This window comes from Trichosurus vulpecula, chromosome 1 (assembly GCF_011100635.1).
Source record: "Trichosurus vulpecula isolate mTriVul1 chromosome 1, mTriVul1.pri, whole genome shotgun sequence".
In the NCBI taxonomy this organism is placed as follows: Eukaryota; Metazoa; Chordata; class Mammalia; order Diprotodontia; family Phalangeridae; genus Trichosurus; species Trichosurus vulpecula.
Window position 1 is genome coordinate 71,235,740 of NC_050573.1, and position 25,580 is coordinate 71,261,319.

General features: G+C 51.5%; 1 protein-coding gene across 4 annotated transcripts in view; it reads right to left on the reverse strand.

The window, feature by feature from the left end:
- The window catches only part of PTPRS (protein tyrosine phosphatase receptor type S), a 145,694-nt gene extending 124,319 nt beyond the window's left edge, over positions 1-21,375 (reverse strand). For all 4 annotated transcript variants that reach the window (XM_036741808.1, XM_036741807.1, XM_036741806.1 and 1 more), the window contains exon 1: positions 21,209-21,375. The gene's annotated coding sequence lies outside the window, so the exon portion shown is untranslated. The remainder of the gene's footprint in view (positions 1-21,208) is intronic.
- Between the last annotated feature and the right edge of the window lie 4,205 nt (positions 21,376-25,580).

Consider the following 25,580-nt stretch of genomic DNA (forward strand, 5'->3'; position numbering starts at 1 on the left):
CCTCTCCAAATCTGATGAGTGTGTCTTCTATGATTTCATCCAGGTCATGAATAAAAACACTGAACAGGATGGGCCCAAGGAGAGATTCCTGGGGTACTCCATTAGAGATAACTATCCACTCTGACTTCGGTCCATTACTCACTATTGTAGCTTAGCTGTTCAATTGATTCCTCATCTACTCAACGGTATTCTCTGCCCAAGCCATACCTTGCTCACAAGGTGATTGTGGGGGTCTGTCAACCCTCGCATCAGGGCTTCTTTACCAGGAATTTACGAACTTAACTGTATTTTAATACAGTTTTACTTTATTTTCTGTGTTTAACAGCATTATTCTGAGACAGGGTTCATCAGCTTCAGCAGACTGACCACCAAATGGGTCCATGACACAGCAAAGATTAAGAGCCCTTAAACCTAAGTATGCTCTATCCACAGGGTGACCTTGTGCCAATAACCAACCTCTCAACAAGAAACAAAAAGGAATAAAAGGTTAATCCTCAATGAACCAATGCTGGCCTTAGCAATTGACCCTTCTAGAGGCTCACAATCTGTACCTTTAATAATACACATTTTAGAATTTTCCCAGATGCCAGAAGGTGGGAAGAGGAAACATTAAACTCATTGGTCTGTATTTTGGAGAGGGCGCCTTCCACCTGCTTATTGGATTTTTATTTCCTGTAAATGGGTGAGCAGCTGTGATAGATGAGGTACTCTCACTGATGACCAAGTAACTAAGTGAGCCGGAAGGCGGGGTGAACATGCCTGGATCCCCTTCACAACCGATTCACTTCTGAAAGTCCATCAGCCCATTCGTGAACTTGCCTCTCTCCACCTACCCTCCGGATCTCAGTTCCAAAATTAAACTGGCGGCATTTTGGTTCAGTACTGATGCATCACAGCTGGGCAGGGCCCGTCAAAGGTTTATTTTTCTCTCCTAAATCATCGGGTGATTAGCCCAATGAGAAAGCTTTGGGGGGTAGCAGGAAATGAATGGGAACAAAAAGTCAACCTTGTCTAAAAAAACCAAAATAGGCTACTTGTAATTCAGTACAGGTGGAGAAGCAGAACCTAGAAGAATCATACAGCAGAAAAGGACCCCAGATGATCAAACACAGAATGTCAGATTTGGAAAGACCTTTAGAACACAGAATTTCAGAGCTGGGATGGTCCTTAGAATATGGAATTTCAGAGATGGGATGGACTTAGAACACGGAATTTCAGAGCTGGGATGGCCCTTAGAACACGGAATTTCAGAGCTGGGATGGCCCTTAGGACACGGAATTTCAGAGATGGGATGGACTTAGAACACGGAATTTCAGAGCCTGGAGGGATTGGAGACCTTCTAGCTCAAACCCCTCATTTCACAGAGAGGGATGAAGCCCAAAGAGAGGAAGTATCTCACCCTAAGACACTCAGTAAGTGAGGAGCATGGTCACGACTAGAATCTGGGTCTCTTGACTCTCCACATGGCACTCACCCTAGCACACCACACTATTTTCCCATCTTTCTCTCCCCACTGCTGCCATCCCCACTCACCCACCCCTCAGCCCCACCTCCCCCCATCCCCAGCTCAGGGCTGAGCAGCCAGCAGCTATCAGTCAATGACTTGAAGATAATGATAAATTCCTGACAGCGAATGGCCTTGCTCCAGCATCTCATTAAGAGTTCTGATCCTGGCGTCCCTTCCCCTCGCAGCCGGCTGGGTGCCCGACGGGCCTGGGCACTGGGCCCCAGGCTCCTTGAAGCTGACAGGGGCCCTGGAATGACCAGCGTGCCTGCTCATTCATTTTTTGTCAAGCAAGCAAGCCAGCATCCAGCCAGAGAATATGCGTCCCCTTATCTCACCACCCACAGCCATTTGCATAATTTTAATCTTTCTCACCAATGAGCATGAAAAAATTAGTTTTCCACTATTTTATCTTCTGTATGCCTTCGAGAAACAGGGTCCTGGTTCCTACCAGGGCTGAGGGGGAGGTGGGAAATCGCATTTCCCAATCCTCTGTCAGGCTGCTCCCTGGAGCTTTGGGGTTCAGCTAGCCAGAGACCGAGCCTTACTAATCCCCCAGCCCCACAGCCCACTCCAGGCTTGGCTCCAACGTGGTTCTAGAAGAAGCAGAGGAGGAGTGACCCAGCCCTACTTTGGGGGAGCTCGCAGTCCAAGAAGCAGCCTTGAGTCCTCTCCAAGGTTAGAAGCATAGCAATATGTTGGATTAAATGTATTTCAGCACTAGACTGCAGTACAGACCCTAAGGGGTACAATGGGAGGTCAAGGTCTCCATAGGGTTCAGTGGGTTGGGGAAGAAAAGCTTCTTGTAGAGAGATGGCTGAGCCTCCAGGGACTGCGGCCTTGGCCATACTCTCCTGAACAGAGGAATCAACTGCAAAAGGCCTTGAGAACAAGGATGTGGTCTCAGGGACAAGTGGTGGGCGATGACCTAAGCACTCTACACCTACCACTTTTCTCTTTGCAGTCCATTATACCAACTCCCCTCCCTTTTCTCAGTCCTCATTCTTCTTGACCACTGCAGTTTTCGACACTGCCTATCACCCTCTTCCTGAGAGGTTTTCCCTCTGGGTTTCTCTGACACCTCTCTCCTGGCTTTCCTCCTACCTGTCTGACTGCTCCTTCTCCATTTCCTTGGCTCATCTTCATCCAGGTCACACCCACTAACCACTAGTATCCCCCAGGGCTCTGTCCTGGGCCCCCTTCTCTTCTCCCTCTATACAACTGCACTTGGTGATCTCCTTGGCTTCCATGGATTCAATGATCATCTCTATGCCAATGGTCCTCAGATCTACTACTCAGCCCTAACCTCTCTACTGACCCCTGGTCTCACACCCCAAACTATCTACTGGACATCTCCAATGGGATGTCCTGTAGACATCTTAAACTCAACATGATCAAAACTGAACTCATCTTCCCTCTTCCTAACTTCCCCAGCACAGCAGCGGGCACCCCCAGCCTCCCAGAGTACAGGGTCCCAGCCCGGGGGTCATCCTGGACTCTTGCTCCCCACCCCCATCCCATCTGTGCCAAGGCTGGTTGATCATTCCTTGGTAATATTGGTCACACACACCCCCTCCTCCCCTCTGACACTGCTGTCCTCTGGTGCAGGCCCTCATCACCTCATGCCCGGACTGTGCTGGTGGGTCTCCCTGCCTCAGACTTCCCCCTTCCCCCCAGTTTAATCTTCCCTTCAAAGTGATCTTGCTACAGCACAAGTCTGGCTATATAAACTCACCAGCATCTCTAGGATCAAATACAGAATGTCCTTGGCAGCCTGTCCCCTTCCCCTGCTTGTCCGGCCTTCTCAAGCCTGGCTCCCCCTGCCCCGGGACGCCGGCCTCCCGGCCAGTCCTGCTCCGTCTTCCACCTGTGCCTTTTCACCGACCGTGTCCACGCCTGGACGCTCTCCTTCCTCACCTCCACCTGCTCTCCTTCTTAGCTTCCCGCAGTCTCAGCTAGTCTCCTCCGTTTGAAAGAAGCCTTTTCCAGACCTCCTTGGCCTTGGCGCCTTCCCTCTGAGGACAGCTTTTTGTGCGCTATTTCCTCTGTTAGACTGGGAGATCCTCGCAGCAGGGGGTAACTTTTGTCTTTTTTTAAATATCTCCAGTGCCTGGCACTCAGTAGGCGCCCAACTCTGGCACTCCAAGGCTCATGAAGCCCCCTCCTCACTGCAGTGATGCGCGGTATAATTAAGTAATTTGCCCAAATCATGAAGCTCTGAAGGCTCAGAAACAGGATTTGAACTCAGCTCTCACTGAATCCAAGTCTAGCTTTTTTTTTTTTTTTTAAATTTCACACTCTTTTATTCATGATCTCATCTCATTCTCTCCCAACACCCAGCAGGGCAACAGGAAAAGTGCTAGGCCTGGAGTCGGATTCCAGTGACGCCCCTCCTGCCTCCCAGCTGTGTGACCGTGGGGAAATCAGTTAACCTCTCTGAGACCCGGTTTCTAATCTGCAAAATGGTGACAGTCATAGCAGCGATCCTTATCCTATGGGGTTACTGCGAAATTGAATGAGATGAACCTTAAAATACTGTACGAGCGTCAGTTATTACGGTGATCATGGGTAGAGATCACTCTCCTCGGTTAGGAGCTGGGGAGACTGAGGTCACCCGGCAGGTTAGGGTCGAGGTGATGCTTGGCCCCAAGTCTCACGACTCCGCAGCTGAAGCTTTCCGAAAGGTCTTTGGACGATCGGCGCCCCACAGCCCCGACCGGTGGGACCCTGGTTCCCAGCTTAGCCCAGCACTGTTTTCTCCTTCTCTTCCCCAGTTGTTCCCACCTGGCCCTGACCTTGAGAGAGCCCCAAAGGGGAAGCCAGAGACCACAAGAAGACAGGGGTGGGAGGGGTGCGGCAGGGAAGAGAGGGAGCCACAGAACATGGGAAATGGTCCCTGCTGGGCCAGTGGCCAGGTGGCCCTGACGTCAACTTCCCGACGCCCCTCAGATCTCATGTTCCCCTAATGGTAGGCTCTGAGTTTCTCCCCTTCATTTTCTCCCTCCCAGAAAAAGAGGTCATTTGTGTGACCAAAAGGATAATGACAGAGTCGGGGCTCCCTGGGTCAGGACCCAGCCCTCTCCACCCCGCCCCTGCCCCGCATCCCCATCTTCTCTAAAAATATCACGGCAGCCCAGCCAGCCCAGGCCGGGCCCAGGGCCAGGTGGGGGGAGGGAAAAACCTGGAGAAGGCCGGGGCAAGAGAGGGCAGAATGGAGAGGGCTCTGGATGCCGGATGAGAGGGCCTGGGTGTGAACCCTATGACTGGGAGTCACTTAAAACTCACTCTGCCTTAATCACATAACTATGAAAGGAAGGGGTTGGAGGTGATTTCCTGAACATTGAAATTTTACAGTTCTATGGAGAGTTGGGGAGAAAAGGGATGGGACCCACTGCTGCATAGGGCCTCTACTGTCCTCATCCACCAAACCATAGAATTTTAAGGCAGGGAGGGACGTCAGAGGCCATCCAGCCCCTCGTTCCACAGGAAAGCTGCGATCCATCCCCCCCCCCCCCCCCCCGCCTCCCCGAAGGCCCACTGAATGTGAGGGACTCCCAAAGCCAGGTGTGAGAATCTGGGAAGCCCGGGAGGTCTGGGGGCCAAAGCCAGCCCTTGCTTGATGGTCGGTGTTCTCTGCAATCTGGCACTACTCTCCCTTTCCAAGTCCTCGCTCTCATTCACTCTCCTGCATACTTCCAGACAAACAGGTCAACTCTCTGCCCGTGTCCCCCACCCTGACGCAAGTCCTGCGCTCTCCCCCTTCCAGGTCTTTGCTTGCCCTTCTCCCTCTACTGTGAATGGCGCTCCCCTGATTCACCTGGATTCCCATCCATCTCTGAAACACCCAAAGGAATACTCCCTTTCTGAGACTCCCCTGAAGCCCACAGGGTAGAGCACAGGACTGTGGACACAACAGACACCGAAGCATCTGCCGAGTGAATAAATGACTAGATGAATGAATTCAGGGCCAAAGGAGCAGCAGGGACCATCAGTGTGTTAGGAGCCCCAGTGGGGTGAGCTAGAATCTGGGCCATTCAACGCCCCCCCCCCACTTCAATGTTCTGACATCACCAGACATGATGCTCCTGCCTGCAGTTTCTAGCCCAGGTAAAAGCCACATGGTAGTTAGGATCATTCAGTGTGAGTGCTCAGAGGGCCTTGGAGACCCTCACTGGGCAAAGCGGGGAATTTCTGCCCCAAAGGAAGGATAAGAACACAGACTGGAGCCAGAGGGGAGCTCAGAAATCACCCACTCTACCACGGTCCTGGACAGGTGATGTGGAGCTCACTCCCTCGAGAAGCAGCTGATGCCACTTGTGGATAGCTTGAGCTCTTCCTCATTTCTAGACCAAATCTGCCTCTCTACAAACCCCATTGTTCCTATCTCTCCTCGACGAGGCTGAATGTAACCGGTGAAAGACTCGGAGCCAACGGAGGCCTCGGAGATCGCCGGCTATCTTCAGATGAGAGGAGCAGAGCGAGGGGCCATCTCGAGGAAGCCAAGGCCCAGAGAATAGAAGAGACTTGCTCAAGTTTCATTTCCAGGACAGCAGGGTGCTTTCCTTTCTGATTCCTCTTCCCCATGAAAGCCCTAAGTAGCTGCGTATAAAATTCTGTTTGGCCCCTGCCCACCTTTCCAGTCTTCTCAGACCTTCGTCCTCCCACAGCCTCGGTGCTCCAGGGGCACCGGCCTCCTGGCTTTCCCTCCCACATGCCACTCCCTGCCTTTGCCAGGCCCGGAATGTGTTCCCTCTTCATTCCTACCTCCCTGGCTTCCTGAGCTTCCTTTGAGTCCCAGCTAAAATTTTCTGACTCTGTGCATAGCTTGTTTAGACACAGTTTTTTGCATGTCTCCCTCATTACACTGTGAGCTCCTTGAGAGCAGGGACTAGTTTTTGTATAGTGCCTGGCACATAGTAGGTGCTTAATAAATGTGTGTCCATTTGAGTAGGTGCTTAATAAATGCTTGTCAATTTCAACAAGCATTTATTAAGCGCCTACTATGAGCCAAGATGTAAAATTGGAAGAGACCATAGAGATAATTTAGTCCAGAGGTATCAAACACCATACAAGACCCCTGAGTGCTACTCAAACCAGGTTAAAATAACAAAATAAATAAAAATACAATAAAACACAGATAATATTAATGTGGTTTTCTAAGTCAATATATGACCCACAGGGATCCTTATATATAGTTTAACGGTCCCTGTTTCTATTTGAGTGCAACAACCCTGGTCTAGTACAACCCTCTCCTTTGACAGAGAAAGTAACTGAGGTCCAAATCATATCCCTTCCAGTCACAACTGGGGTAAGAGGTCAAATGGTATCCAGGCTTAATTCAATTGAATATAATAACCAATTATTGGTTGGACAAGGTGGGAGTGAGAAGGGAGAGTCGGCAGGCTAACCAGTCTATTCCCCTGACTATGCAGAAGGCTGTATCTCTGGGATGGTGGCTAGGCCTCCTCATGGACAAGGGCTGGGAGGTGGGGTGGGGTTGGGGGAGCTCTGGAACAATGCTTTCCCCAGCACCAGGGGAGGCAGGAAATAGGGGCCTCAGGCAGCCAGCTTCCAGGGAAGGGGGCAAACTCCTTGGCTGCCCTTTTGTCCCCAGAGACAGGGCTTCGAGAAAAAGAAAACAAAACAAAACACCCTACCATCAGGAGAGGAAGGACAGAGTGTCTGGGAAGCCATCCCAGCCACAAAGACAGGGCCGTCCCAGTGGGTGTTTCCAACAGTGTTGTTCAGATTCTTCTGCTTCACTGCCCTTGTCCCCAGTCTCTGCACATCTGCACTGGGTCCTAGCCATGGGTGCCAGCCCCACATCTGGCTTCAGCCTTCCAGCCCTCTCAATAAGCTCCCAGCCCAAACTCCCTGTCCCCAAAAGACGGAGAAATCAGGGCCCAAATTGGTAAAGTAACTTTCCTAAGGTCACCCAGCTAACAGAGTGCTGGAGTCAGGAAGATCTGGCTCCCAACCTTGCCTTGGACACTGTGTGATCCTAGGAAAGTCATCTAACCTCTCTGAAACTCAGTTTCCTCATCTCTGAAATGGGATAATAACAGAACTTACTTCACAGAGTTTCTGTTTTCTCTTTTCCCTAGATCTTTCCAGCTCTAACAATTCTGATGTTTTATTACTTAGAAAGTGGCTGAAGCCACATCCTCTGCTAATCACTGCTGCCCAGGCCGGCGGTGTGGTCCCTGAAGGTTTGCTCAGGTTCCACTCCTGGCTCTGACAATAGTAAGAGCAAACATTTACAGAGAGCTTCGCACATGGCACTTCGTCTGGTCCCCACAACAACCCTGGGAAGTAGGAGCCATTATTATTAGTTCACACTTTACAGATGAGGAAACTGAGGCCCAGCAAGGTTAAGCGACTTGTCCTGTGGTCACACAGCTAGTGAGTGACGGAGGCAGGATTCAAACTCAGATTTCTCCAACTCCAAGTCAGTGCTCTATCCACCAGGCCACCTACCTGCCTCCACTACAAGAATCAGAGGAAAACATCTGGCCTAGGTGACTGAAATTAAACCAGATGTTCTCAGGCTCGACTCCTAGGGATGCTGGCTTAAATTCTGTGCTTTGTGGTGCCACTCTCTACCCCCTGCCCTGGGCAGGAACCACCGCCTTTCAGGGCAGCTCTGTGATCAGCCTCCTGATATGCAGGGTTGTGTCCTGCCTGTCCCCACCTGGTCCTCCTGCGCAGGTGACCTGAAGCATCCTCCTCATGCCTGGCTTTGGTGACATCTTCTGCCGTGACCCATAGGAAGAGGCTCAAGCTCCCCGGCCTCGCTGGGCACTGCAGGCACTGCACGGTCTAACTCCAACCTATGTTTCCTGCTTTCTCATCCTGATCCTTTCCCCCATCTCCCCACAACAAGGCCGCAGGAATCTCTCTTCCCCTCAGCTCCTCCAGCCTTAAATGTCTTTAACTTCCTTGGCCTTGAGCACAGAGGGCCTTGAACCATCCCACCTATGGTTTTCTTGGACTGCTGCTTAATACTTAGGTGGGTGAATCTTATCTCTTCAGCTAGACCCTGCTCTTTTGTGCCAGAGGAATGAACACAGGCCCAGAGGAGGACCCAGGGAAATCAGACAGGAAGGGCCAGTGTGTTCAAAGCTTCCCCCGTCTTCTCAACATTTCCTTCTGCTTCTCTGCCCTACCAGATCCCACGGTGGCTAGAAGCTGGGTGCTCTGTCTCAAAGGAAGGATGGCTGCACAGGTCGCCGTTCCTTGAGGAATGCTGACTTTCTAGATATGGGAGGGCACCCAGCACTGCATTCTACAGATGAGGAAATGAGGTACAGAGAGGAGAGAAGGCTGACTCACGCAAGATCACACAGCAGTCGATGGCAGAGCCAGGATTGGAACTCGGGTCTCCTTCTGCCTAGCCTGGGCTCTCCAAGTTTCTGATCTTCGGTACACACCGTCTCAGCTCAGATGGAAGCCAGTGATCCCTGGGGCCCAACCAGCCACCAAGATGTTCCAGCACTTAGCAATGAAGCTTGGAATGACTCAGGGTCCATTGAGTACAAAGGAAATCACTTCCAGAGTAAATGAGGCTGGGAATAGGCTCTCACAGTCCTGATATAGACACCATCCTTACCCACGGAAGGCAGAGATGTCCTGAGCTGGGAGGCAAGGACTGGGGGAGGGGAGCCACAGATGACTGAAGACCAGAAGGACTGGGAAAAGAGAGATACTCGTCCCAAAGATCAGCCAGATTTGTTGTTGGTGGTATTGTTCGGTCAATCAGTCACATGACTCTTTGTGACCCTGTCTGGTGTTTTCTTGGCAAAGATACTGGAGTGGTTTGCCATTTCCTTCTCCAGTGGATCAAGGCAAACAGAAGTTAAGTGACTTGCCCAGGGTCACACAGCCAGTCAGTGTCTAAGGCCTCAAATCTTTGACCTCAGATCTTCTTGACTCCAGGCCAAGCACTCTATCCACTGAGGCACTCAGTTGCCTCTAGCTCTCTACTGGTCCCAAAGATTGCTGGAGGTCAGAAGGACTGGGAGGGGGAGCCACTGGTCCCAAAGATTAGCCTATAGAGAGGTACTATTGGCCCCGAATATCACTGAGGGCCAGAAGGACTGGGACAGGGGAGCCTAAATATTGGGGGCCAGAAGGCACTTCCTCCCCAGGTAGTTGTGAAGAAGACCACAGCTCAGCAAAGCACGTAGGATATCAGGACGATCATTTTACTAAGAACTCAGAGGACCTAGTTCTAGTCTTGATGAGACGTGTGATCCTGGGTAAAGTATTCCCTTCTTGGGACTTTCCATCTGCAAAGGGAAGGGGTTGGAGAAGGGAACTTGGCATAGTGGGAAGAGCATTAGGTTTGAAGTCAAAGGAACCAGGGTCAAAGCTTTGGCACCATCTCTGGGAGATCATGAACAAGTAGCTTAATCTCTCTTGGCCTCCGTTTTGCTCATCTATGAAATGAAGGGAGTGAGACCCAACGATCCCCGAGGTCCTTTCATCAAGTCCCACGCTCTTCTTATGACCGATCTCCAAAGTGCATAAATGATGGGAAAAGGAGCTGCTGACAAAGTTTCTGTTCCTCACCTTGTGAGGTCCCTCTCTTCTCCCCCCTGTACCTCTTCCAAGGGTCAGTCAGTCAATAAGCATGTATTAAGCACCTACTACTGTGTGCCAAGCACTACGCTGTGTGCTGGGAACACAAAGAAAGGCAAAAACAGTCCCTGCCCTCAAGGAGCTTACCATCCAACGGGGGAGATAACATGCAATACCTAGGTATATACAAGCATACAGAGTATATGAAGATAATTGGAATGGGGATGGCATTAGTTATTGGGGGGCTGAGAAAGGTTTCCTGTGGACAGATCCCCTGGGCCCTTACAGTGCTATCACTAACACCCAGCTATACAAAATTTTATACCTTCCAAAATACTTTCCCATCAATTCTCTAGTAGGATTTTCTAATCCTTCCACCTGTGTGACCTTGGACGAGTCCCTCACCATTCCTGGTTTCAGCTTCCTCATCGATAAAATGAAGGTGTTGGGCTCCATGGCTTCTGAGGTTCCTTTCTACTCTAGATCTAAAATCCACCCCCAGGTGGTCTAAAGGGAAGAAATTATCCTCTCCACTTGACAGATAAGGAAATTGAGGCCAGAGATGGTGACCCACCTAATGGTCCACAGTAGCGTCAAGGCAGAGACAGGGCTCAAAGCCAAGGTTTCCTGACTCCTGTGGACACTCTCCACTCCACAGTGCCGCCGTCTCCCGTCTCTACTCTCACCACTACTGAGCCCCGGACCCAGGAGCACGATAGAGGGCTGGAAGGAGCAGCTCCCTGTGGGGAAGCTGTTCTGATGGGAAGTTCTCTCCCTGATCCAGCTTCCCCTTTTCTCAGCCCAATTTTATTCACTGGGTAGGCCTGGCGTACAGGGTGCAAGATGCCTGCCGCAGGATCATCCTGCCCCTCTGCCTCTGGCCCGATCCTTCTGATAGGAGGATACCGTCTAAGGCATTGCAGACACCCATCTGTCCAACAGTCCATGAGTGTGGTCGCATAGGTCGGCCAGAACAGACAAGCGAGCACGGTCACAGATGCAGTCACACGCACACGCCTCCCCAAGCACCTGGCTGCTCCACAGTGGCCTTTTTAACTCTGTAGAGTGGGCCAGGCCCTTAATCTCCTCTAGCTTTGTTTTACACTTCACGGAGCTCAGAGCTTAGCTGGTTTTCATCTTTCCTGAGCCATCCCCAGAAATGCCCAATTCCCAGGAGTTCCGAGCCTCTGGTGCCTCCTCTCCCACAGCCCTGGAAATAGGATTTTGGGTGATGGTGCATAGAGGAGGGAAGAGAGGAGAGCATGTTACTCTCTGAGAAACGGGGCTCGAGGAAAGCCAGAGGAGCTCACAAGAAACATCTGCAAAGTGATTTTGTATATGTCTTCCTGGCACTTTACATATTTGATACTCATAACAGCCCCATGAGATAAACAGCATGTATTTTACAGATTGAGGTGTGGCAAACCAGGTCAAAGCAAGTTGACAAGCATTTATTAAGTGTCTACTGTGTGCCAGGCAAAAAGAAGCAAAAGACAGCCCCTGCCCTCAAGGAACTCAGTGTAATGGGGAGACAACAGGCAAATAACCAGGTACAAAGAGCTCTCTTTGGATAAAGTGGATATAATCAGCAGAGAGAAGGCATTAAGACAGAAGGATGGCTCCCACATCCTAGAGTTAGCTTTCTCCCAACCAGCTCAGTAGGCTGGTTAATATGGGCATTCTCATTGCCAAGCTCAAGCGGCTGGGACATGGCAGAGCTGGGACAGGAGCCCCGAACTGTCCGCTCTAGCTCATATCCACTGCCCCGGCTTCCTAGTCCTAGTTCTGCTCATTCCTCCAGGAGAATATGGTTTGGCTCTTTCCCATCCACCGCCCTACAAACCTCTCAGGGCTCAGGAATTTCACATAAAAGTCAGGGGAATAAGAGGATCCCACTGCAGGCTTTCCTCACAAAGAGCCTAATTGGAGAGAGAGAGGGAGACAGAAAGAGATAGGAAGAGAAGGAGAGAGAGGGAGAGGGAGAGGAGGGGAGGGTGAGGGAGAGAGGGACAGAGGGGAAGAAAGAGAGGCGGGGAGAAGAAGAGAAGGAAAGAGGGAGAGAAGGAGAGAGGGAGAGGATAGAGGGAGAGAAGGGAGAGAAGGAGAGAGGGGGAGAAGGAGAGAGAAGGAAAGGGGAAGAAGGGGAGAGAGAAAGAAGGGGAGAGGGAAAGAAGGGGAGAGGGGGAGAGACAGTGTGTATACTTTCTGTGGGGTCCCAAAGCCAGCTGACAAAAAGATGATCTAAGTTCAGCTCAGTCTTTTCTGCTCCAGCAGCCCTCTGCTAGACACTCAAGGCAGGCATCACACCTTGAACCTCTCTGGAGCCCTGGGCCTAGCAAAGGATCTGGTCCACAGGAGAGGCTCAGGACATGCTTGGTGGTGACAGTGACTGAAGGCTGCAGATTCAAAACCCACCAGGGACACTCAGCTCTCTGTTCTCTGCCTGGGCTCCCTAACAGTCAGCCTCCACCGTGCCTGGAGTCAGTTCTGGGTTCAAATCTGTTCTCTGACATTTTGTAACTGTGTGAGCCACTGGGCAAATCAGTTAACTGTCTGCCTCAGTTTCCCCATCTATAAAAAAGGGATAATAGCAGCACCTACCACCATGGGTTGTTGTGAAAATCAAATTAAATAACACGTGCAGTGCTTTGCAAACCTTAAAGTGCTAGATAAAATATTATTATTATGGCCTAACATGTCCTCCTGTCTCTGCGTACATAGTACCCTTTATGCTCCTCAAGGAGGGCTTTCCCACCACCCCAGCTCACACTGAGCTTTGATAACACTGAAGAACTCAAATAATGGGGAGGTGGGAGTGTGGTGTCTGGAGGGCCTGGGAATCATTTTAAAAGTAACTAACCGTTACTGTTGTGTCATGAAAATGAATTTCAAGTCAGAACACCTAGGTTCCAGCTCTATTACTTACTGTGGCCTTGGGCAAGCCACTTGATGGCCTGTGCCTCAGTTTCCCTACCTGTAACATGGGGATACTAATGCCTATACTACTTCCTTCACAGACTCCAGTGAGGTCACACACATGAAGTTCTCTGTAAACCGCAAAGCACTATAGAAGGGCCAGCTACTACTACTATTATCTCTTCTAGGATCAGATGAATTGTAGCCTAAGGAGATTATTCAGTCAGAACTGATACCTGACCAGGAATCACATCTGTCTGGTTCCTGGGCAGTGGTTACTGGCCTCCAATCCAACGCTTTCTGGGACAGGGAACTCACTATCTCCCAGGGCACAGCATTTCACTTGTGGATGGCTCTCATTTTTAGGGAATGTTTCCTTATCTCTGCTGAAATTCAATTCTCTGTGAGTTTTCCTGAAGTGCCCCTAATTCTAACTCTGTGAGGCCAGGCAGAACAAGTCTAATACCTTTTCCATAAGACAGGCCTTCAAATACTTGAACCCTGTGGTCATGCCCCAACCAGTCACCTTTTCTTCCACGGGCATCTCCAGGTTCTTCAAAGGATCCCTGGTCCTCTCCCCATCCTGTCTGCGCTGTTCTCTGGATGTGCTCCCCGCTCCTTCCTGGATATCACATCCCTTCCTAAAAGGGTCCCCAGAAATGAACACAGTACTCCAGGTGCTGTGTGAACGGAGTGGAGGAGGACATTCTCTGGATGTGAAGGATGGTGGATCCTGGGGAGAGGAGGAGTAAGAGCCGTGCATGGGCAGGGCTGTGGGTCTTGATTACAGGAGAAGGCCTGCAGTGTATACAATGGACAGAGTCTTGGATTTGGAGTAGGCGGGGCTAGACTCTGGGCCCAGATCCACCCCTGACTTACTGGGTGACTGAGGGAAATCCCTTCTCCTCTCTGGGTCCTCAGGCAGCTATGGAGAAAGGCCTGCATTTGGAGCTAGAAGACCTAGGTTTGAATCCTCCCTTCTCCCTCAGTCAATCAACAAACATTTAAGCACCTACTATGTGCCAGACACTATGCGAAGTGCTGGGGATACCAAAAATGGCCATCTGGACCCTGTTGCTATTCAGTAGCTATGTAAGCTAGGTGCTGTTTAGCTCCAGGTTCTGTAACTCAGACTAGCTGCAAGAAACAAGCATTCCTTTCAGCCCTTTGGGCCGGTACATTCCATGAATCTAACCAAGGGTGGGGAACCTGAGGCCTCGAGGCCACATGCGGCCCTCTAGGTCCTCAAGTGCGGCCAAATTCCATCAAAGAGCTCGAGACCCTTTGATGCGGCCTCAAGGCCGAAGGTTCCCCACCCTGGTTTAATCCTACAACTCAGGCCACGACAAAAACTCCCTAGAGGTTCCATGCCCAGAATTTCAGCACAATGCTTCCAGCTATAGCAGCAACGACCCTGAGGCCAGTATCCAAAGAATCTGCTCCTGATAGAGAATCAATTGTAATGGAAACATTAAGGTCCAGTGAACTATTATCAAAACAAACAAACAAACAAAAAAAACCTACCACACCATTGGGCTGGGCCAGGAGTCTTGCTGCAAACTGTGTGTCTCAGGCCCAAGCCAATCTGAGCCCTGCAATCAAAGGTGGCCAACCATTAACCAGCCTGCCTGCCCGCCCCACTGCTCCGGGCCAGCCCGGGGGTGTACACGAGTCATCATCAACCAGGCCGGCTTCATTCCTCCCATGTTCCCATAGATTCAACCACGGGAGACAAGCGGCCTAAGGGACCATCATTTCCATTTTGCTGATGAGGAGTGGGGAGCTTGGAGAAGGGGGGCCCTGAGCCTCTAGTCCACAGAGAGGAAGGGTCAGAGGTGGGACTGAAATCCAGGTCTCCATTACATCACACTGCTTAAGAAACTGGCATTTGCAGACTGAGGTTCATTCCCATCCTCCCCACCAAAAATTATGATAGCTAACATTTATATCGTATTTACTATGTTCCAGTCACTGCGCTAAGAGCTTTACGATTATTAATTTCATTTGACTCTCACAAAAACCTTTACCCCCATTTTATAGGTAAGGAAACTGAGGCAAGCAGAGTTCAATGCAAAACTAGGAAGTGTCTGAGGCTGGATTTGAAGGCAGGTCTTCCCAGCTCCGGGCCCTCCACTCCATCATTTTACTGGTTAAATTGGAAGAAGAGTGGGACCCAAAGAGCATTGGCTCCAGGGCTGGCAGACGGCTTAAATAATAACCAAAGCTAGCACACAGCTAGTAAGTCTCTAAGGCTGAATGACTGCAAGTCCAGCTCTGGGTAGATCTCAATTTATCAAGAGGAGCGCAATAAATCAAAGGTCTATTTAAAGTCTCTGGTGGGGGCAGTGGCGGGGGTGGAGGACCACTATCTCAAGGAAGCAGGAGAGGCATGGAGAGGGAAAAGGAGAAGGTTCCTGTTGGCAAGGAACCCTTGTCCTTCTTGAAATGGATCCATTTCTTAGGTTAGGCATTGGCACACTGGGTTTCTTTAAAGCGGGGGCGCAGTGTGTTTACACATCTAGTGTACAGCCCACTGTACTAGGGAGGGTAAGGCACCTGGAAGGACAGCAGGGTGTGCCCACTGCTGCTCCCCACTGCCTCCTTCAGGCTTAATGCTAGCGAACATCTGCACCAGTTCTAAGTCTGTGACTCTACTCCCATCCGTAGCCAGTGGGGCGCCAAGAAGGGCCAGTGGGCAAGGGCAGGAGAGCATGAAACTATCTTACTACCATTAATTTTTTAAAAATCTATTAACATTGTTTCTAAATTGATAAAAAAACAAATGAAAATCGTCCTTCTCACTGCTGTCAAATGGATTTTGCCTCTAAGGACTGTGGCCACAGCCAAGCCGCCCACCTTCCTTATTTCTTCAATGGGGGCCACACCCAGGCCCATTCGCCTGGCTTATTTCCCCTAAGCTGCCATTTTTCTATGAGGAATCTCATACAAGAGTTGGAAAATGACACATTATTTGTGCTAGAGACAGTCTCCCATACGTGGATAGAGTTTTGAGATTGACTCTGTTACCTACTACATTACTGGGGGCAGGCCACTTCATTACCCTAGTGGCCAGGGCCTAGCCTGTTTCCTGATCTCTAAAATGAGAGTGATGGACCACATGATTTCTAAGGATGACATCAGAATTTATGAGGCTCCTACTATGTGCCATGCATTGAGCTGGGAATACCAAGACCAAAACAAAACAGTCTCTGCCCTCAAGGAGCTTATATTCTATCAGGGGAAAACATCACATGCACTTATAAGTCAGTACAAAATACATACAAATACAAGGTAATTTGGAAGGCACTTCAGTAGCTGGGGGTTTGGGGCGGGGGGAATCCCCCAATCCATCTAGTCTGGCCTATATCTGACACAAGGTCCCCTTCTACCTCATCCCTAACAAGTGGCCACCCAGCCTTGACTCTAAGACCTCTAGGACACTCTGCTCTGAGCCCACTAGGAGGAGGGAGATGGCCGGCAGCTGGTTCTTCTGCTTCAAGGCAGCCTTGCACAGAGGCTGTCAGGAGCCAGGCAGCAGCCCTGCCCAGGGTCCAGGGGAGGAATCCAGGAAACAATAATGGATCCCTCCCAGCATTCAGTCACCCTCCATGTCCCACACGTGCATCCGCAAGGCCCAACATGCTCTCCTCACCCAGAGAGAGAGTGATGAGGAGTGAGTCATAGCCCAAAGTCAGGGGGCAAACCACAGGCTTAATGCATAACAAAACAAAAAAAGACAGAAAACACCTCCAGGCCCTATTCCTAAGTGCCGTGGCCTGGCTTACCTGTCAGTATCCCCCAAAAGGAATAGTCTGATCATGACTCCTGGGCTGGTGTGCCACCCCAGGAAACCAGCAGCCAGAGCAAGGGCCTGCCACCCCGGTCCCTCTGAAGGAGCTTCTGACAAAGTTTGCTGGCTTCTGCCTAGCCTTGGAATTCAAGGCCCTTTTCACAGCTGGACCCCCACATCTTTTCTGGAACCCTTCTGCTCCCTCCTGTCCTAGATGGGCCTACCCCCCACAAACCTGCCAAGCTCATTCCTGTTTGAGTTCATGCCCTTGTTCTGGACATTTCCTTCTCCTACAATGCCCTGTCACCCCTCTCTAAATCTGCCCAACCATCAAAGTCCTGCCTCCTCCAAGAAGCCTTCCTAGAGGGTTCCAGATCTCTCCGTAGAATCACAACCACGGATGAGAATCACAGAATCTGAGAGTGGGATGGACTTGAGAGGCCCTGGAGTCCAACCTATACCTGAACAGGAATTCCCCTCTAGAATATGCCTTCCAGAAAAGGTCAGTACTACAAGGGACCTGAGATAGGAATCAGAATCTTAGAGAGTTGACCAGGATCTTCAAATCCACCTAGTTTGGCCTGTGTCTGATCAAAGATCCACTCTGCCTCATCCCTAACTGGTGGCCACCCAGCCTTTGTTCAAAGACCCCCAAGATGGAAAAGGAAGATGGCCCCAGACTGTGGAACAGAGGCTGGTTATTCACACATCACATTCAGGTTTGCAAGGATGGCACTGTGGTCCAGTGGAGGCAGGAAGCCTGAGGTCCGAGTCTGGCCCCTGCCTCACCCAAGCACATCTGAGCACAGAACAAGGCAGTATGTGAGAGGCACCAAAGGGGACTGGGGGAGCTCCGAGGAAGGTCCCTGGGAGCTAAAGAGATCAGGGGTGGTTTCCTGGAAGAGGGGGGATGAACCTGGATCTCAAAGCCTATGCCAGGGCTTTGTGCTAACTCCAGTGGAAAGGGCCAATTCCATTTCAATAAAACAAAGAGCTTCCTAATAATCAGAACTGTCTAAAGGTGAATGGGCTACTTTTGAGAGGTGCTAAGCTCCCCAGCACTGGAGGGCTTCAACCCTCTCAGAAAACTTCTACAACGTGGCCATACCAGGTGATTTCTAGGACTCCCCCTCCTCCCCTCCGACTTCCAAAAATCTTGGAGCTGGAAGGGACCCAGAGACTACATGGTCCAACCCCTCTAGTCTACAGATGAAGAAACTACAAAATGGAAGCTGATAAAACTATAAAAATGCATGCAGAAGGCTCAGACCTGACTCTGGGATTACAGAGGAGAAGTGGGACAGGGGAGGGCCTAGGTGAACCCACAGTCCCCCAAACTCCCTGAAGTCATTAGGTGCTGCCTCTTCTCTCCCCAACACACATAACACTTGTAAAGGAGGCCTCTATCGCCACTCCAACCCTTCTCATCCACCCTCTGGGGTTGGTGCCAGGGGGAAGAGTCTGAAATTCAACTTAATTCAACGCAATAAGCATTTATTAAGCATATACTGTGTGCCAGGCGCTGGGGATAGAAGGACAAAAATGACAGCAGACCATGGCTTCAAAAAGCTCCATTCGATTGGGAGGAAACAACATATACCTGTAAGCAAATATAAAAAATGAGAAGAGAAGAGCTGACCGTGGTGGAGATGGGGATATTACATAAGGAATTCTAGCCGAACCTTGAATAGGTGAGGGAGACCCTGTGCAAAGGCCTGGAGGTGGGAGACAGAAGGTCATGGTTGGGGAGGCTCTAGGGTCTGGAGAAAAGGACCTATCCAGCTAGCTCTGGGGCTACCAGGGAAGGCAGAGTATTAAGTGTAACGATACTCAAGTTCTGGTCCTGACTATGCTGCCAAATCATCATGTGTGCCTGGGCAAGTCCTTCCTTCCCCTCCCTAGGCCTCAGTATCCCCACCTATAAAATGAGGGGGTCAGATGAGACAATCTCCTCAGTCCCTTCCAGCTCTAAAGTGCTAGAAACTTGTGCAAAGACAAACATGTAGGAGGCAGCAGGACAGATGCTGGGCTGGAAGCCCAGAAATGTGAATTTAATCCTGGCTCTGCTGCTGGCTTTCTATGACTTACATAAGTCACTGCCTCAGTTTCCCCATCTGTAAAATAAGTGGACTGGCCAGAGAATCATTACCATTCCAGTGGTAATAAACTACCTGCCTGGATCCCAGACTCTAGAGGCCACTTGTGGAACTCTCTGTCCTGTTTAACACCAGCTAACTCCTCTCCCACACACACCATTCCATTCCTTCTTCTCTCCACCAATGGACTCACAGGAACATCAGAGCTCCTTCCTTCCTGGGTGGGTAGGAGGGGAATGACCTGAAAACCAAGGCCTCCAATTGGGGCTGGGGGTGTGTATGGCCTCTGCTGCTGTCCTCCTCAAACTAGAAGGCGAGAAGGGGTCCAGGTAGGCCTATGGCGCCAGGGCAGGTCTCTGGGTCCCCAGCCCAGGATATGCTCAGGGTTTTTTCTCTAAGACACTAAGCAGTGGCTGAACTGGCCAAACCAATCAGCAGATGCCTCAACTCCAACAGCCCTCTCCATTTTACAGACGAGGAAACTGAGGCCCCCGTTTAAAAGACAACAGCAGCTTTTGAAAACTTTCTTGTATAAACCACTTTGCAGTCTGTCAATGCCAAAGTCTATAGGGAAATAGGAGGAAAGGTTAACGAAGAGACCTCCAGCATGTCGGTAGGGGAAGGTGGTGAAACCAAGGACTCTTCTGGCTGGCAGCAGGAGATAATGTTTGCCCTATCAGAAAGATCTGAGTTTGAAGCCTGGGCCCTCTTCCTAGGGCTGTGGGAAACTGGGCAGCTCCTCAACTACGCCAGGTCCTAGCTTTCCATCCGTAAAATGAAGGGGCTGGCTCAGATAACCTCTAAGGCCCCTCTATCATGAGGGGCAAGTCCTAAGGAACTGGAGAAATGTGAGGAAGCAGCAGGGGAAGACTGAGACGCTATCTGGCTGGGGGGAGTCCTGGGTTCGAGCCTCAGCGGGGCCAATGACTCACTCGAACAACTCCCTTACCCTCTCAGGGCCTTGGTTTCCTCTTCTGTAGAATGAAAATAGCAAATCTTGTGCTACCCACAACTACTACGAGGGTTGGATGACATCAGTGAAAGTATCGAGCATTATAGGCATTGGAAGGGTTATTCTAGCTGTTTAGGGGTGAGTTCCCTGGAGGTGACCCGGGGAAGGGAGGGAAGAGAAGAGAAGCTTAAGGAGGAAGGGACCGAAAACTACCTTATCCCTCTGCACACAATAGATACCATAACTTTTTGGTCAAGTGAACTTATTGTTAACTGGGGGAAAGTGAGGGGACCCACTGGGGAAAGGTGGGGGAGAGAGAGGAGACTGTGGAGAAGGAAGAGAAGGCACTGAGGAGGGAATGGGAGCCTGGGAGGAGTTTGGGGGCACTGGAGGATAAGGGAGGGGTCAGAGAGAAGGAGATTGGAAAGAAAGGCAGGGTAGACTGGGGGGGGGAAGAGGGGGAGAAAACAACCAAGAGGCCTGGAGCCTGGGAGAATTAGCAAGGAAGGGGGTATGAGGAAGAAAAAGGTACTGGAAAAGGAGAGGGGGAATGGAGGGGTATGGGGAGAGGGGAGGCTATTGGGAAAGGGGTCAGAGGATGGGGGGAGGAAGGGGAGCACTGGGGGAGGGACATGGACTTGGTTGCCAGGGCTAACCACTCTCCTGAATTCCTGTGACCGGGGAAAGGCAGGAAAAAAGAAGCTAGGGGAGGGACATCAGGGAGAATGTAACCGTTACTGCCTGAAAACTTTCCAGTGCGTCCAACAATAATAAATAACTCATCCTCACTTTGAAAATTTAACCTGATTCAATTTTCTGTTTAAGTAAGTGAGGGGGGAAGGGGAGGGAAGCCACAGTAGCCCCATCCTCGTCCAGTATCTCCCCCCAAACTCTCAGACCCCACTTCTACTCAAACAGTCCCGGTTTCCACTCGCCATCCCTCTTCTCCAGAGCTTCGTCTTTGGGGATGATTTCAATACTTCGCCAAGTCTGGTTTCAGGTCCCAGGCACAGGGACTGCAGATGTGTGGGGTGGGGGTGGGGAGGATGTCAGAGATTCCTGCTAATCACTGCCTTCTCTTTCTACTGCTCCCACCAGGCTCCCACAAGATGGCAAAAGGGTGCCTCTCCCCCAACCAAGAAGCGCCGGCCAAGAAGTCCGTCTCTCCGTCCTCTTCCTTCTCCAATCTTTGCGTTCAGCAGACTGAGGAAGGGAGGCTCTTTCCCAAGCCTGGGCCCCCCACCCCCTGTAGTGTCTTGGGAACAAAGGCTAGAAGAGACGCCCCCCGACCAGGTTCCCCATCCCCTCCTTCCCAAGCCCCTCTCCCCCCATCCCCCACTGGCAGGAGAAGAGATCGATCCTCCACTCACCCCCAAACACACGTAGCATCCAGGCTCCCAGGGGAGGGTGGAAGAGAGGGGAGGTCAGGGAGCGCCCTCACTCACCCCCTGCGCCAATGACCAATGTTTTCCAGCTGGGCTCCTGGGGGAACACAGGATGGGGAGGGGGGCCTGCCCCCGTGTCCCTGACACCACTAGGCACCCATGGGTTTCCAGATCCGCTCCACCAGGCTCATCCACAGGGACTGGGGAGCTAGAACCGGGAAACCTGGGTGAGGTTGTCCCAGACTGTTCGCCAACTCGGAGCCCCTGGGCCGGCCCCGCTGCAGCCGAGCAGAGCGAGCGGGGAGCGAGCTAGCGAAAGAGCAGATCTGGGAGCCAGCAAGAGGGCAGCAGGAGGGGAGCGGAGGGGGCCGGCCGGACCGCCGGGAGGGGTGGAGAGGTTTGGGGTTGGGGGAGGGGCCTGGAGAAGGCCGGGCTGGAGGTGGAGGGGGGGGTCTTGAGGGGAGGCGGCCAGTGGGTGAAGAGGTGGGGGAGAGGGACCAGGGCCACACCAGCGGAGAAGGAGGGAAAGGCAGAGGCTGGGGGGCACAGGAGGAAGCGGGATGAGGGCTTCCTCCACCTGGGGGGCTTTGGAGTTTCAGTCCTCTCCCCTCTAGCACCCCAGGGGCTCAGTGTGGAAGGGGGAGGGGAGGGGAGAAGGAAGATGGAGTCTAGAGGTGCAAAGAAGAGAGGGAGGTGGGGCCAGGGCTGGGGGAGGTGGAGCTGGAGTGCGGGGTCGCTGGAGTTGGGGAGGAGCTGGGGAAAGAAAGGAGGAGGGAAGTTCTGTCCCCTGGGGTGGGGGTGAGAGGGGAGGGCCAGGGCCGGAAGAGGAGCCCGGGGGAAGGGGGCTGTGGGTGGGAGTCTGGGGGAGGAGCGAGCCGGGAGAGAGGGGGCCACTCTGGGAGGGAAAGGCAGTGGGGGACTTTACTGCGAGTCCTCTAAAGAAAGCTCCTCCCAAACTTTTTACCCAACGGGAGACTCGAGCAGGGGCTGAAAGGGACAGTCCCGCTACGCTTCTAACTCCCCCCGCCCTCCCCGGGGGCTGCGAGGGCCTGCTCAGACCCCCCCACCGTCCCCCGCCCCCATCCCGGTCGGCCAGCCATCGGGCCCCAGGGATCTGTCTTTCAGTGTTCAGAACAGGGTCTAGTCTAGGTCGCCTGTGAGTTTGGAAGCGATGACTCGCAGCCAGAGGAACCGTCTCTGCTCGCTCCCCAATTCGGGCAAATCCTTCACTGCTCTGGGCCTCAGTTTCCTTATTTGAAAATGTTGGGGGTCGGACTAGATCTTCTCTAATCCCTTTCCGTTTCAAATCCGACAGTCATCAAGTTGCAGTCTGGCGTTCTGATGTAACTGGTGACTAATGACCCCCAGCCGGGGAGAAAGTGACAAGAAACGCTGAACCCTTTCCTATCCCAGGGAGCGAACCCGGAGAACCTCGGACTTGGGTCGGGAGGCTAAGCCTGGCTCTGACGCAGATGAGCGGGGGGACTGGGAGCCAACGAATCTACCTGAACTTCCCCCCCCTCCCCCATTTGACTGGTTACTGAGAGGAAAGCACTTTCTAATCCTCGAGAAGGCTACAGAAAAGGGAACTGTTCTCTCGGTGGGTTCTCCCAGGAGCCCTGTGGGATGGGCACAGGAGGCATTATTAAAGCCCATTGCGGGGATGAGGAATCGAATTCAGGTGAACGCTAAGGAAGGTGCATGGACACCAATCATCTTTGTGCTCAAAGTCACGCAGGTTGAAGGTAGCAAAGTCCGGGGTGGTCTAGGGCCAAGGCTTCGGGGGCTCTTTATCACGGAACCACACACGTTGGCTGTCCCTTCAAAGCTTGGTTCAAATGCCGAGAAAGCTCCTCTGATGATACTCCTACCTCAATAATGACCCTCCCTACTCTGACCTCAACTGTAGATCTGGTTTCACACCTATCCACTGCAATAAAAAAAAAAATAAGATTTAAGTTCATCAGTCTGTATTGGTGTTTTATCACTGCTTGACAGAATTCTGAGAGCAGGAACCAGGACTTAATCTAACCGTTTTATTCCCACTAGAAGGAGTATGGCGCTTAGCAAACAGTAAGCACTTAATAAATAAATGGTTGATGAACTGAATATCAGAGCCCAAGGCCTGAGATGGCCAGCCAAGGCAGGAAGAAAGACAAGTGGACATATTGCCAGGGACCACTCCAGCCTTAACCCTCCCCCCCTCCCCAGGCAAGATATAGCTAGGTCTCCCAGTTCACCCTTCCTGTCACTCCTACATCCTGACTGCCCATTGGGGTCCCCACACATCAGGGCCACTGGCACAATGTTCAGAGAGGCCTGGCTTAGGAGACAAGTGTGTTTTTGGAGAGCAGTGGTGTGTGTCCGTGTATGGGGGTGGAGAGAGCAAGGAGTGGGCCGCCTGAGAGCTGGAAGCAAGTATCCAGATTGAAAACAGATGGGAGTGTTCATGCCAGCCTGACATCCGATCCTGTGGGGAGGGAGGAGGGGGATACGAAGGGAGGGGAGGAGGAGGAGGAGGAGAAGTTCCCAAACCCCAAAGCCTTGGCAACCAATCAAAACGTCAAGGCTACAAAATAGTTTGGTTTGAAAATATCCCTATAGCCAAGCGGCTTTGGGGGGGGGGGTGCAGCGCAGATCTGCCTTTCCAAAGATCTGATGGGATCCACTTGGTGTCCAAGGGAAACCAGCCCAGAAAGGAAGTCAGGGTGTAGTGGAGTTCACATTGGGAACCTGCTGTCCAGGGACCCCCAAGTCAGTCAGTCTCCAAAGTGCTTGACATGCCTCCCCTACACAGGCCAGTGCAGGGGATGGACAGACACACAGCCTGATTAGAGTGCCAGGGACACCTGCAGCTATTTATATCCCCAAAAACAAACAGCTGAGGAAGTGTGAGCTAAATATAAAAAGGTAACTTTGAAAGTGGCTGCAGGGTTGGTGATGGGGGTAGAACTAGTACAACGTCAAGCATAGGACACTAGGACACCTGTGAGCTCTGGATCGAGGAAGCTTTATCTCCCTGCCCTCTCAGTTCCGGAATTCTTTCCTTTTTGTTCTGGACCTATGATTTTTGTAGGGGACTTGGGCCTGGGATAAAAATGATAATAACAATTCATATGCCAACTGAAGGCTTTAAGAAGTAGTTTCCTTACAATCTAGTACAAGTCTTTCCTTTAAAGATGGAGAAACTAAGGCACAGCGTGGTTAACTGGCTTGCTCAACAGAACCGGGAGGAAGAGGTGAAGGCAGGATCCAAGCTCTGGGCTTCTGGTTCTGAGGCAGCTACTCCGACTACAGAACTTCTCCTCCTCCTCAGACCACTCCTCAGGCACACCCCATACCGCAAAGTGTCCCATTGGTCCTGGTTCCTCTTCTTTTTCTCTGCTGTTTCAACTGCTGGTCTCACCAGCTCCCACAGATTAAATGATCATCTCTATGTATAGCCCTAACCTCTCTGCTGGCCTTCAGTCTCCCATCTCCAACTGCCTACTAGACATCTTGAACTGGATGTCCTGCAGACATTTTAAAGTAAAAAACTCAGCTCATCTTTCCTCCTAAGCCCTCCCCTGATCCAACTTTCCTCTCCCTATTGAGGGCATCACCATTCTCCCAAGAAACCCAGGCTCAAAACCTAGGTGTCATCTCAACTCCTCACTCTGCCCCCTCCCCCCATATCATAATCTGTGCCAAGACCTGTCTATTTTACTTTCGATACATCTGTCACATAAGCTCCCTGCTCTCCTTTGACACTGCTGCCATGCTGGTGCATCAGGGCCTCGTGGCCCTGTAACCTGCTGGCTTGTCTCTCTGCCCATACTCCCATCCTCTCCTACCTAGCTGTCAAATTGATGTTCCTAAGCTGGAAGTCTGACCAGGTCATCACTGCTGCCCCAACCTTCCTACCCTCACCCCAGGTCAACAAACTCCAGTGGCTACCTATCATCTCCAGGAGCAGATACAAACTTCCCTTTGGCATTCAAAACCCTTCGTGATCTGGCCCCTCCCTCTCTGTCCAGTCTTACACCTTACAGAGCCCCTTGGCAGCACATACTCTGAAATCCGGTGACACTGGCTTCCTCACTGTCCCTTGAACAAGATACTCCACGTCCTGACTCTGGGCATTTACACCGTCTGTCCCCCAAGCCGGGAATGCTCTCCCTCCTGGCTTCCTTCAAGGCCCAGATAAAATCCCTTTAGAGGATTTAGGAAGCCCTTCCTGATCCCTCTTAATTCTAGTGCCTTCAGGACAGCTAGGTGACACAGTGGATAGAGCACCAGCCCTGGAGGCATGAAGATGAATTTGAATCTGCCCTCAGACACTAGCTGTATGACCGTGGGCAAGTCAATTAACCCTGAC